We start from the raw sequence: 12,644 nt of genomic DNA, 5'->3' as shown, positions 1-12,644 counted from the left end.
ATTGTGATGGAATATCATAACATTGTGACAAAGCCTTTAAGGACCTTGGAGCAGAGTCCAGCACATGGTGATGCTGTGTGAGCGTTTGCTGTCCTTAGTGCCGACAGGGGTTTTCACTGAGCCACATAGTGGCTTGACTTCATTGTTGCAGACCTTTTAAGGAAGAAAAATCCCCCAAACAACAGTAAAAGTGCTTTCTTCTGTACTTTTATCCCCCAAAATACTGCCTGCATCTGATCTTCATGGCTCATCTTCAAAAGTCACTTTTTGTGTGGTATCCTGCATTTTCCAAATTAGGAACTTTTTTATATATAGAATTGCTTATGACTTATTTCATACTTCAATTGCAGTATTTATTTATTTATTTTTAAAGGTTTTATTTATTTATTTGACAGAGAGAGACACAGCGAGAGAGGGAACACAAGCAGGGGGAGTGGGAGAGGGAGAAGCAGGCTTCCCGCAGAGCAGGGAACCCGATGCGGGGCTCGATCCCAGGACCCTGGGATCATGACCTGAGCCGAAGGAAGGCAGACGCTTAACCGACTGAGCCACCCCGGCGCCCTCAGTTGCCGTATTTATAAAATAAATTCTTTCCACTCATTTGGAAACATGAGGAAGAGGTTTCTGTGTTCTTGCCTAAGGTGTAATATGTAAATACAGGTCAAAGAACAGCTGCAAATGAAAGGATACTATAAATTAGAATCCGAAATGCATTCGAAATTAGTGTTTCACTTCATATTGCTTGATAGTTAGGGAAAAAAGGATTTCTGTGTTTGTGTGTGAGTGGAAGGGAAGCAGCACATCCTCTTACCTTTTAACTGCTTGCTAAGCCTTTTTCTTTAAAATAAAAGTTGAGATGGAGGCCTGCGCAGGTCCCAACCTGTCCGTGGTTTGGGATTGCTATCTGCCTCATCCACACCCAGAGCGGGGTGTACTGGCCTCTAGCACTCATCACGAGGACCCAGCCTGGGCTTCATGACAGTGATAGAAGAGGACTCCTTAACATACTAAGAATCATAAAATGAAAATAAAAAGATAGAGGTTGGGCCCAAACTTGAGGTAAAAGAAAAAGTTACCGGGAGAGCAACCTTGAAACTTGATTCAGTAGGTGCAAAGGGTTTCTTTTCTTTTCTTTTCTTTTTTTTAGATTTTACTTATTTATTTATTTGAGAGACAGAGCATGAGCAGGGGGAGCGGCAGGCAGAGGCAGAGGGAGAAGCAGGCTCCACCCTGAGCAGGGAGCCCGATGCGGGACTCGATCCCAGGACTCCAGGATCACAACCTGAGCCGAAGGCAGACGCTTAACCGACCGGGGTGCCACCCAGCACCCTAGCAAGAACAAATTTCTTTAAAAACATAATAGTGATCCAGTTTCTGTGTTACATGAATGCATTGGTAAAAATCTAACATGGGATTAAGCACTCAAGCTGTGCAGTTTAGCTGCCTGGGTTCAGATTTCAGCCCTGCCACTTACTAGTGGTGTGATTACTTAGTCTCTTCGTGCCTGTGTTCTCATTTGTAAAATGAGCATACTAGTAGTACTTGTAGATTTATTGTAGTTAAATGAGCTAATAAATGTAAGTGCTTAGAATAGTGCTTGGCACAAACTAAGCAATAAATGTTCTTCCTGTCATTTATCTTCATCATCATCATCATCTTCTTCTTCATCATCATCATCATCATCAGGCTTCATCTCAAAGCTTATTGACTCTAGCCAGTATACAATATTAACAATGATAGGCAGCTGAGGCAGAAAATAAAGGAAAGATACTGAAACCTGTTAGGTCTATTTGCCAAATATTTGCCATGCATAAGTATATCCTTATTTAATCCTTAGGATTCATTCAACAATTCTTTACCCAGCTCCTATTATGTGTCAGTCCACAGTCCCCACCTTATAAAGTCTCCAGTCGTGAAAAGGCACTGTCCTAGATGATGGGTAAAATAGATCCGGCCCTCAGCAGGCTTACTTAAGAATAAACCAAGGCTCAGAAAGGTAAAACAACTTTCCTAAAGGCCCTGACTCCAAACTTGGGAGCAGAGAGCTGATTCAAATGCAGTTCTTGAATGTAAAATCTATGCAGCTGCAAGTGATTGGCCCCTGTCTCCCCACCCTGCTCAGGGCAGGCTGGAACTTTCTCTTCTACCTGCTATAAATAATGGAGTGAGGGAGAGCTATTTTATTTCTGTCAGGCCACGCACTGACAAGCACAGATGGCTCTAAAGCTGAGAGACTGCTTCGTTCTCCTGACGTGCAATGAAGGGGACAGATTCTTGGAGCTAAAGCTGCTAGGGAGAGCCACGCATGCTTGAACTCTGCTGTTGGTACCACTAAGCATCCTTTATGTGCTAGGTCCTCAAAAAAATAAAAGGGCCATCCACTGTCCTGTGTTCTCCTGACACTGGACCTTTTAAAAATTGTGTTTTCTAGCAAGGGTATGTATACCTGCTCATAATTTTATTTTATTTTTTAAAGTTTTTTTTAAATTTTTTTAATTTAAGTAATCTCTACATCCCATCCTGAGATCAAGAGTCGTGTACTCTTCCTGTTGAGCCAGCCAGGCACCCCAACCTGCTTGTAATTTTAAAAAGCCAAAAGCACCCACAAGGCATAAAACATATCCACCAACCCACTGCTCCCTGCTCCTTATTCCCTCTTCACAGAATCGATCACTTTCAAGTCCTTTCATTTATTTACCATTCTTTCTTAATTTATCGATTTTACTATCTGCTGACTTTCTGTTTTGGTAGTAGAGGATTTAGTGTTCTTATATCATTTTTCCCATTTCCCTCTCTCCATTCCAATATAGTTATTTCACAGCTTTTTGATAATCAATAGTGTTTACAATTTGATTATGTAAATATTGTTTCGTGCCTCAGTCACGGTCCTGGCAGGAAAAGAATGGCACACTCAAATTGGGGAATTTGAGGAGATGAATAAAGGGACTATTTACAAAGATGTGGGCAGAGTATAGAGAAACCGTAGGAAGAGTGCTGTACCCCAGGCTACCAGGCCTAGGCCTGATTAGGTGATGGAAAGGAGTGCTTCCAGGAGAGAAGTGACAGGAGTTAAGGGTCACAGCCCACCCATGGTCCCGTGGGGAGAAGGTCTACCCCTCCCTCTCTCCCAGTCTCCTCCAGGGAAGGGAGAGGCAGAGGGCATGGGACACCACTGCTGTGTGGTTCATTCAGTCCCCCAGAGCCCAGAGCAGGGTTGGGGAAGAGGAGAGTGGCCCGGCAGGGCAAATAGAAGTCCAGCACTGCAGCCAGGCAGGAGACTAGAACCAACTTTTTTTTTTTTTTTTTTCAGGTTTTTAATTCCAGTTAACATACAGTGCTATTTAGTTTCAGGTGTACAATATAGTGATTCAACAATTCTATCTGTCACCCTGTGCTCACCACGACAAGTGCCCTCCTTAATCCCCATCAGCTATTTCCCCCATCCCTCCACCAACCTCCCCTCTGGTGACCATCAGTTTGCTCTCTATAGTGAAGAGTCTGTTTCTTGGTTTGCCTCTTTCTCTCTTTTTTCCCTTTGCTTGTCTGTTTTGTTTCTTTAAATTCCACATATGAGTGAAATCATATGGTATTTGTCTTTCTCTGACTGACTTCGCTTGGCATTGACCAACTTTTTGGTCTTTTCTGGAAAACCTCACTATAGTCTGCAGTTTGCTTGGTCTTCTAACCCTCCTGGGGCTATTTCTCCTCCAGACAGTGAAAGAACTATAAAACCCCTCAGCTAGTCCTTGTATTGAGTGAGATACTTGAGAGCAGATTCAAAGCTCAATGTGCAGAGGCAGGCCTGTCAGGTAGAGGGCTTCCTAGGGGTCACTGGGGAGGGAAGGAAGCCTGCTCTCTACCCAGGACTCTTCAAATGTCAGTATTGGGGGACTTTTCTCTAGGCCATTTAGTCCCTCCAGGGAAAGTGCCTTAGTGTTTCTACCTGGGAATGTAAGCCTAGATGCTAGCTTTCTGGGAACTGCCTCAGGAATGGGGTTCTCTGTTCAGCTTACAGATGTTCTTTTCTGCTCCTGTATTTATTTATTTACTTACTTAATTTTTTTAAGAATTTATTTATTTATTTGATAGAGAGAGAGACAGCGAGAGAGGGAACACAAGCACGGGGAGTGGGAGAGGGAGAAGCAGGCTTCCCGTGGAAGGTCCCTGGGATCATGACCTGAGCCGAAGGCAGACGCCCAACGACTAAGCCACCCAGGCGCCCCGTTTGCTCCTGTATTTAGTACTGTACACTCACCACACCTCTCACCATGCTTGGGTCCTGATTCATCTTCCCAGAGAATAAACCTCCCATTTTCAGTGAGGGTAGAGATAGGAGGCAGTGGTTTTGTTTCATAGGGTGGTGATGGGCGTCTGGGAGTCCAACAGTCCCTTGCATCCCTTGTTCCAGCCCCACATTTACTCCTACCTTCTGCAGTAGCTGCTACCTCCAATTCCTAGCTGCAGAGTAAATCAGCATCTTTCTCCCTCTTCACTACGTCCCTCTGTGGGCACTTGGATTTCACGCCGGCCTGAGTCATGCTGATTTCAACTTTGTAAAACTTTGTCGGCAGACATCATCTGCAGTCGTCTCCTGTCCTGGTCTCTTCATCTTTGTGTGATTATACCTTTGTGTGTTCTTTTCCCATCAATTTAGTTTAGCTAAGATAAACATATGGATTCAATCCGCCATGTTTAACCAAAGGTCCACTAGTGATGAATTTTGGAGATGTTTTATTTTAGGTCTAGGTGAGTGGACATCGGTTCATGACTAGAGGCCCCATAAGGTGATTGCTCTAAATCAGTATTACCCAAACCCCTATTAGCTGGCCTCAGTTCCTTGTGATACAGTAGGCTAAAGTTCCTAACGTCTTCCCTTGGCATGAGCATGTCATAGGATTCTCCTACTAAGTTCTTCACCTGCCCAGTGTTTTCTGAAGTGTAGTTAGCACACCTCCAAGGGCTTGACTAAGTAGCAGATGAAAGAGCATTTCAAAATTATAATTGTAATAGTTATGTATTTTATTGTATATGTGTATATATATATTATTATTTTTTATTTATTTAAATGTAACTAGCATATCAGGCCCATATTTTGCTAAGGATGAATCAAAGTAAAACAGAGAATCAATTTAAAGAAAAGTATTGAGGGGTGCCTGGGTGACTCAGTTGTTAAGTGTCTGCCTTCGGCTCAGGTCACGATCCCAGGGTCCTGGGATTGAGCCCCACATCGGGCTCCTTGCTCTCCCTCCCCTACTGCCCCTGCTTGTTTTCCCTCTCTCACTGTCTCTCTCTGTGTGTCAAATAAATAAATAAAATCTTTAAAAAAAAAAAGTGTTGAGGGGCACCTTGGTGGCTCAGTTAAGCATGTGACTTTTTTTTTTTTAAGATTTTATTTATTTATTTGAGAGAGAGAATGAGATAGAGAGCATGAGAGGGAGGAGGGTTAGAGGGAGAAGCAGACTCGCTGCCGAGCAGGGAGCCCGATGCGGGACTCGATGCGGGACTCGATCCCGGGACTCCAGGATCATGACCTGAGCCGAAGGCAGTCGCTTAACCAACTGAGCCACCCAGGCGCCCAAACATGTGACTCTTGATCTCAGTGCAGGTCTTGATCTCAGGGCTGTGAGTTCAAGCCCAGCATGGAACCTACAAGAAAGAAAGAAAATCTCTCTCTCTTTCTTGTCTTGTAGCTTGTAGACTTTCTTTCTTTCTTGGCGGGAGGGAGGGAGGGAGGGAGGGGAGGGAGGGGAGAGCTGAATAAATACTAGTGTAGGTCCTATTCAGGAATGGTAAGCATTGTGACAATGACTGAAATTTGGTAAACACTAATCCTGAATTGCAACTAGCTAGTGCTACATGATCCAGAAGGGAGACTTAAGCACACTTTTTTCCAAAATAGCCCTGGGATGTATGCTCTTCTCCGACTGCTGGTCCGCAAACTGGAATGGAGACTAAGGATTGCCCAGTGGTCGCCTTCCTCACAGAAATCAGTTTGTTTCTGTGGAACGAATGTAGAAATGCTTCCGCCCCGGTTTGAGTTAGCTGATTCTGAACTGCAAGAGGCTATCTACAGAGGGTGTGAGCTGGTATAGCAAAGCACACCTCCTAGAAACTGCCTCCCTCTTAGGGTTGCATTTCTGCTGCCAGTGACCTCCCTTCCTTTGCATCTTGCTTCTGCTACCCTGAGCTGCAAGGTGAGCATATGGTAATTGACAGTTCTATGGTGTGTTTAGTTTTTAGCCTCAGGGAGAGCAACTGGCTCCTTGCCTTAGAACTGCCCCTGGCATATCTCCAGCCTAGACAAGGCAGTGCCAGTTGGGAAACATGTGGTATCAAAGGTCTCTCCTGGCTCCTGGGGGTTGTCCCCTCATTAGATTGAGCTCTTGAGAGCTTCCCAGAAAGTGTCGCAGAAGTTCAATATTCCAGATCTCCCCAAAGGGATAGAAAAGAGAACTAATATTTATTGAGCACCATTTATTTATTTTTATTTTTTTTATTTCTTTATTTATTTTTTAAAGATTTTATTTATTTGTCAGAGAGAGAGAGAGAAAGAAAGCAAGCACAAGCAGGGGGAGTGGCAGGCAGAGGGAGGAGCAGGCTTCCCGCTGAGCAGGGAGCCTGATGAGGGACTTGATCCCAGGACCCTGAGATCATGACCTGAGCCCAAGGCAGACGCTTAACCAACTGAGCCACCTAGGCGTCCCTTGAGCACCATTTATTATGCCCAGAGCTTTGCATTTAAACCTCACAACAATCTATGAAAATGGTATTATCCCCATTCTACAGAGGCTCCATGAGATCAAGTAACTTGCCCCAGTTCTCACAATAGGTGGCAGAGCCAGGAGTCAAATCCAGAGCAGTATGAGGCCAAAGCAGAGAGCTACAGTCGGGGAAAGACACTGAGCAGAACCTGTCTCCTGGAGACACGTGCCTCCTTTGGTGGCTGTCCGGACATTGCATGGCTGTCTGTCTTTGCAACCTGGGAGAAAAAGAAAACTGAGGAAAGCCAGGGCCTCGCAGGCAGAGGCTGCCTTTCTGAATCCAGGCAAGAGGCAGAAACTGGCCTGTGTGTGGCAATGGCCAGGCAGCATGGCCAGCTCAGGGTGGCGAGGAACACCCATGTGTTTTCTGTCGTAGACTAGAGACACCATAAAAAACCAGGAAACTGGTAGCCCCTGCGTGGCCAGCCCAGCCCAGTATATATAACTCACTATAATACTCAGTAATAAGGTGTTCCTCTTTTTTCTTTTTTTAAGATTTTATTTATTTATTTGAGAGACGGAGAGAGAGTGAGCAAGAGAGAGAGAGAAGGAGCAGGGAGAGGGAGAAGCAGACTCCCCGCTGAGCAGGGAGCCCGATGCAGGACTCGATCCCAGGATCCTGGGATCATGACCTGAGCTGAAGGCAGATGCTTAACCGACTGAGCCACCCAGGTGGCTCAAGGTGTCCCTCTTTAAAAAAAAAAAAAAAAAAAAAAAAAACCACCACCCCCCCCCCCCCCCCCGCAAAAAAACAAACAAAACAAACCCAACCAAAACAAAGTGGGATAAGGCAGGCATTATATGCAGGGCCTGGAGCTGTCCTCACCCTCCGTGCAGGGCCAAGAATAATTCTGTGAACCAGTTACAGTGCAAAATAAATGACAAACTGTCAGAGCAGTGACCACAAACCCAACTGTCTCTTCAGCTCATTTCCTGAGATAAGGAAATGGCTTATTGAGGAAGTCCCCTGTGCCAAGTCCTTCTGTTTGCATTAAAACTATTAGATGGGTTCTGTTATTTTTTCCCTCTCACAGCTGCGTAAGGCGTCCAGGGGTTAAGTGACTTGCTCAGAAACATAGGGGCAGTAGAAGCAGAGGCAGGGTTGGAAGCCAAGTCTGTCTGGCCCCCAAACCAGAGGTTCACACTGAGAGCGTCTTGCTGAAGGCTAATGACTTTTTTTTTTTTTTTAAAGATTTTATTTATTCATTTGAGAGAGAATGAGATAGAGAGCACATGAGAGGGGGGAGGGTCAGAGGGAGAAGCAGACTCCCTGCCGAGCAGGGAGCCCGATGCGGGACTCGATCCCGGGACTCCAGGATCATGACCTGAGCCGAAGGCAGTCGCTTAACTAACTGAGCCACCCAGGCGCCCTGAAGGCTAATGACTGATGCAGCCTGGACAGAGGGACGCGGTGCAGATCGGGGCCCTGCTGGTCTGTGCCTCCGTGTCCTGGAGGAGATGAGAAACGTCTCTCTGTGTGGAAGGGGCAGGAGGGAGACGTCTGTGTTCTGACTGGCCGGGACAGAAAGACACACAGGGCCTCCTCCTCCAAGGGGGTCACTTGGGCTCTGTGTTCCCCACCCCCTCCACCCTCAGGTCTTAGCAAAATGGCCCCAAGACAGGCTGGCGGGAGCTGCCCCCGTGCATTCCTGCTGCTCACATCAGTGAGGGAGCAGCCTCTAGAAGGCGATGCCTCTGGAAACCTCATCCATTTTCTGCTTCATTAGGTCACTGAGAGTCTGCCACTCCGGAGAGAGTCCTCTTCAGGAAGGCCTAGCAATGTCCCTGGGAGCCCGCTGAGAGGAACTGCTAGGGGCAGTGGCTGCTCCTGATGTCCGCTCTGGAGCCTGCCCCGTGCTTCCTGGACGGCAGGTCTCGGAAGCCCAGCTACGGCGTATGTGGCCATGTGACTGTGGGCAAGCGCCTTCACCTCCCTAAGACTCAGTTCCTATGTCTAAAACGGAGATAATGATGGTCCCTACTCTGCGGGGCAGTTGTGAGGATTAAATTAGAGAATGCCCTTAAAGGGTTTGGTAGGAGAGCTAGGGACATATTAAATGTTCAGTAAACATAGGAGCGATTATTCCGGCGATTCTCACACAAAGTCTGGATCCACGAGGTTTGGGCTTCCGGCACTAAGAAGCCCCCTTCAGCAGTCACAAGGAATTTCCAAAATAGCTCAGATCCTTGGCTGGCCCTTCGGCAAAGTAGGAGAGGGGATCACACTGAGGACCAGAGCGGCACAAAGTGAGAATCCTCCTTCCTCCGCAGCTCACCTTCATCAAACCTCAGAGTTAGGGCATACCTTTTTAACCTCCTCCCCCCACCGCCCCCAAAATTCCCTTGAGATGTTTTCTCTGCTTCTTTTTTTTTTTTTAAAGATTTTATTTATTCATTCATGAGAGACAGAGAGAGAGACAGAGGCAGAGGGAGAAGCAGGCTCCCCGCAGAGCAGGGAGCCCGATGCGGGACTCGATCCCAGGACCCTGGGATCATGACCTGAGCTGAAGGCAGACGCTTAACCGACTGAGCCACCCAGGCGTCCCATCTCTGCTTCTTTATTATGTGTATTAACAGCCTGTAGATCAAAATCTGTCTGCCCTCTACCATCCTATATAGTCTTAGGCCAATTGGGCTTCTTGATTCTGCATCACAAAAGTCCAAAGAACAAGTTGTGGAAAGACAGACTGCCCTGTGAGACTGGGGGGGAAAGGTAAAGGGGAGTGCTCTGGTGAGCAGGGGAGGCTGTGAACGCTGGCCTGGTACTGTATACAAACAGCCAAATTTCAGGCCCGCTCTTCTTCCCTAGAAGTGCTGTCCTTGGAAGCAGAAATGTGTATGTCTCTGAGCTGAAAAGAGAAGCGTGAGGAACCAGAAGCAGTTCCACTTGGCATTCTGATTTCTTTTTGTCCTGGAAACAGAACCTCTCTGACAACACCTCCCCAGTCCTGGGGATTGTGGCAGCGAGGTCAGCTCCTTCCCTGCCCCTGGGCGCCCTGCCAGCACCCTCCTGCTCCATCAGGAGAGCTGACGAGGCGGCAGGTCTGCCCATCCTCTCATTCTCACCAGGATAGAGGTTTCCACAGTCTCACCAGTAAAATGGAGTCTTTGACTCCTCATCGATAACCCCCTTCCATGGTTGAGAGCCTGCCAGCGCCTCAACTGCCCCAGGAGCCATTTTGTGGGGTAAGGGATAGCAAGGAACTGGGATCATTGCCTAGTCTACTGCAGTCTGCCGCCTCCGCCAGGAAGAGCAAAGTCTAAAGCCAACCAACATGTTGTGGAATTTTTAACTTTCACCCATTGCCCTGAAGAGGGTTTAACACCAGAGCCCCACTACCTGCCTTGAGGGATCAGTTCCACATGGGGGGAAGGGGGTGGGCTTCCCAGCCTGCCCCCATTTCAGGACCTTTCTCAAAGAACTGATGGGTTTAAAGTCTTCCAGGGCAGCCCAGCCTGGCTGCCTCCCTAGGCTGTTCCCAGGGATGACACGGAGGTGTGGGGGGCCTGCAGTCACAGTCAGCCTTCCTGGCGTCTACAAAGGAGCTCTGCCAAGGGTGCTGGTTCTGGATTGTTGCCCGAGGCATGAAGCTGAGGCCCCCAGTTACCATGGAGATGCTGGGACAGCCTGTGCCCATCTGTGGCTGATGGAGAAGGAGGAGAAATGTGGTTGCTTCAGAACTGAGACTCAGGGGAATGTCTGTGACACCATGAGCCTTCTGCTAAGGGGCCTGCCTGGAGAGAAGGCTGAGGCTGCGGTGGCCTCTTGCCAATCCTGCAGCTTTGATGGCTGGGCTGTGGCCTCCTGCACAGTGAGTCAAAGGCTGTTGGAAGAGGCTCTGATACAGTGGAAAAACCCCACGATTCGGAGACTAGAGTGAGAGCCACACCCACAGTGCCAGGATAGAGCCCAGGCTGGTTGGTAAGACCACGTGTCTGGCGTAGTGAGAAAGTACTAGACTAGCTGGGAGGTTCCAGCCCCTTAGTCACCACCACTGAAACACTATGAGAGCCAAGAGCACTTCACTTCCCTTCACCGAGCCCTCGTTCCCCACAGTGAATGTTTGCCCTGTGGGCCAGAAGAGATAGCTGAGAGGCCCTGCAGGGTAAGCAACGCAGGGGCAGGTCTCCCTCTGATTCAGTAGGTAAAGAAGCACCAAGGCTGGGAGGGCCTCCCCTAGGCTTTCAACCCTTCTGTGGCTAAAACTGGAGGATGAGCTAAGTTGAAATGTCCTTTGACAGGGCCTGACCCGGCAAGTGTGTTTGTACAAAGGGCAGAACTTGGCCCTGCACACACGCACGCTGTGCAAGCTAATGGAGTGCTCCAGATAAGGCCCTGGAGCAGCCCTGTGGACAGATGGGCCGCCTGGACCTTTCTGCAGCCCTGTCACATTTGCCCTTTGAGATCGGGGAGCGGAGGGAGGGCTGGCTAAGTGCTTTCCAGGCCGCGAAGCACCGCAAGAAAGACAGGCAGAGTGGGGCCAGGGAAGGAAAGCTAGTCTGGGAGTGTGTAACCCACCGGGCTGCTTTCCAACTGTGTGGTCTGGGGCAATTCCAGTCTTTGAGGTTTCCGCAGTCTCACCAGTAAAATGGAGGTAAAAAATTCCTGCTCTGCTTTCTTCCCCTGGTTGAAGTGAAAATAGCACTGGATATGACAGCCACCCTAGGCTACGCATGAATGAGGGACCCAGTGAGCTTTATCTAGCTGCAGGGGAAGCCTTCCCCTCATCTGCACCAGACCCACCACAGCCTGAGATCCTTCTTGGGGTAGCTGGGAAGCTCTCCTTTGCTTCTTTTAACAGAAGCTCATGCTCCCCAGGGAGCCAGAACCCCTTCTAGTACCCTAAAAATAAGAGATGGGACTGCCTTTTCAGGCCAGGGTCCTCTGAAGGCTCAAAGTACAGGCAGAACCTGCGTTGTGGGGGTATAGCTACTAGGTGAATAGCTGCGTATAACAGTTTGAACAAAATCCCAGGGCCCACAGAGCCAAATTTCAGTGAGGGTGCCCTGTTAGTCAGTAGCTGCACAAATAAGAAGACCTCCATTCCTTGCCCGCACCGTAGCGCCAGGAAATTACAAATAGACTTGTCTGGCTTTATTCATAATTACAATTGCTTTGATCCTCTTGGAATTTTATAGGAAATCAGCCTGCTTTTTTGAGGTAGGGCTTGGGATGTAATTCCTCATTTGGTAAGGTTTGAAGGTTTAAAAAATTCCTTAAAGAATCAGAGAGATGGGTTCCTGTTATCAGTAATTTGGTTCCAAAGCCCAGTGAGACTTTTCATTAACAAATTCGACACCCAACCAGTGCCCTGGGAATTCTGGACCCAGTTTTGGAACTAATACTGGGGACAAGAGAATGCTAGGCGTGGGATTCCTGTTGCCACGGGTGCGGCAAGGCCACTTGAATGTCTGTCTCCACCCCAGGAGCGCCCAAATCACTTCCCAAAATGGAGGGCAGCTTTGCCTCTGAGTTCTGAGTAATCGTAAAAATGTATGTCTGGAGGCTTGATGCACGAATCAGAGCCTCCCTGGATGTTAGAACTGGCAGAGATCCTCTTATGTTTAGTCAAGGCTGTTGAGGCTACAGAAGGAATGTGACTGCCACATTGTCACTCAGAGGTCCATGACCAAGCCGGGGCAAGAACCCAGGTCTCCTGACACTCAGGTCAGTGTCACCTCTCCACCAGGCTGCCCAATCATCTTTGCTAAGCCATGCCCATCACTGTCCTTGTCACCCAAGATGTCAGAGAGAAAGGCTATCACAGCTTCCCACAGTCCTCGCCTGCGGTGATTAGATAAGGGACACTTTACTTATACGCTGAGGATTGTCTAGCTTGGAGAGGCCTTGGGACTCCCTCTGTAGCACTGATTTTGGGGGCC

This window comes from Mirounga angustirostris, unplaced genomic scaffold (assembly GCF_029215605.1).
Source record: "Mirounga angustirostris isolate CCGP_5_RB_7025 unplaced genomic scaffold, mMirAng1.0.hap1 SCAF_13, whole genome shotgun sequence".
NCBI lineage: Eukaryota > Metazoa > Chordata > Mammalia > Carnivora > Phocidae > Mirounga > Mirounga angustirostris.
Note: the sequence above shows the minus strand (reverse complement) of the source record.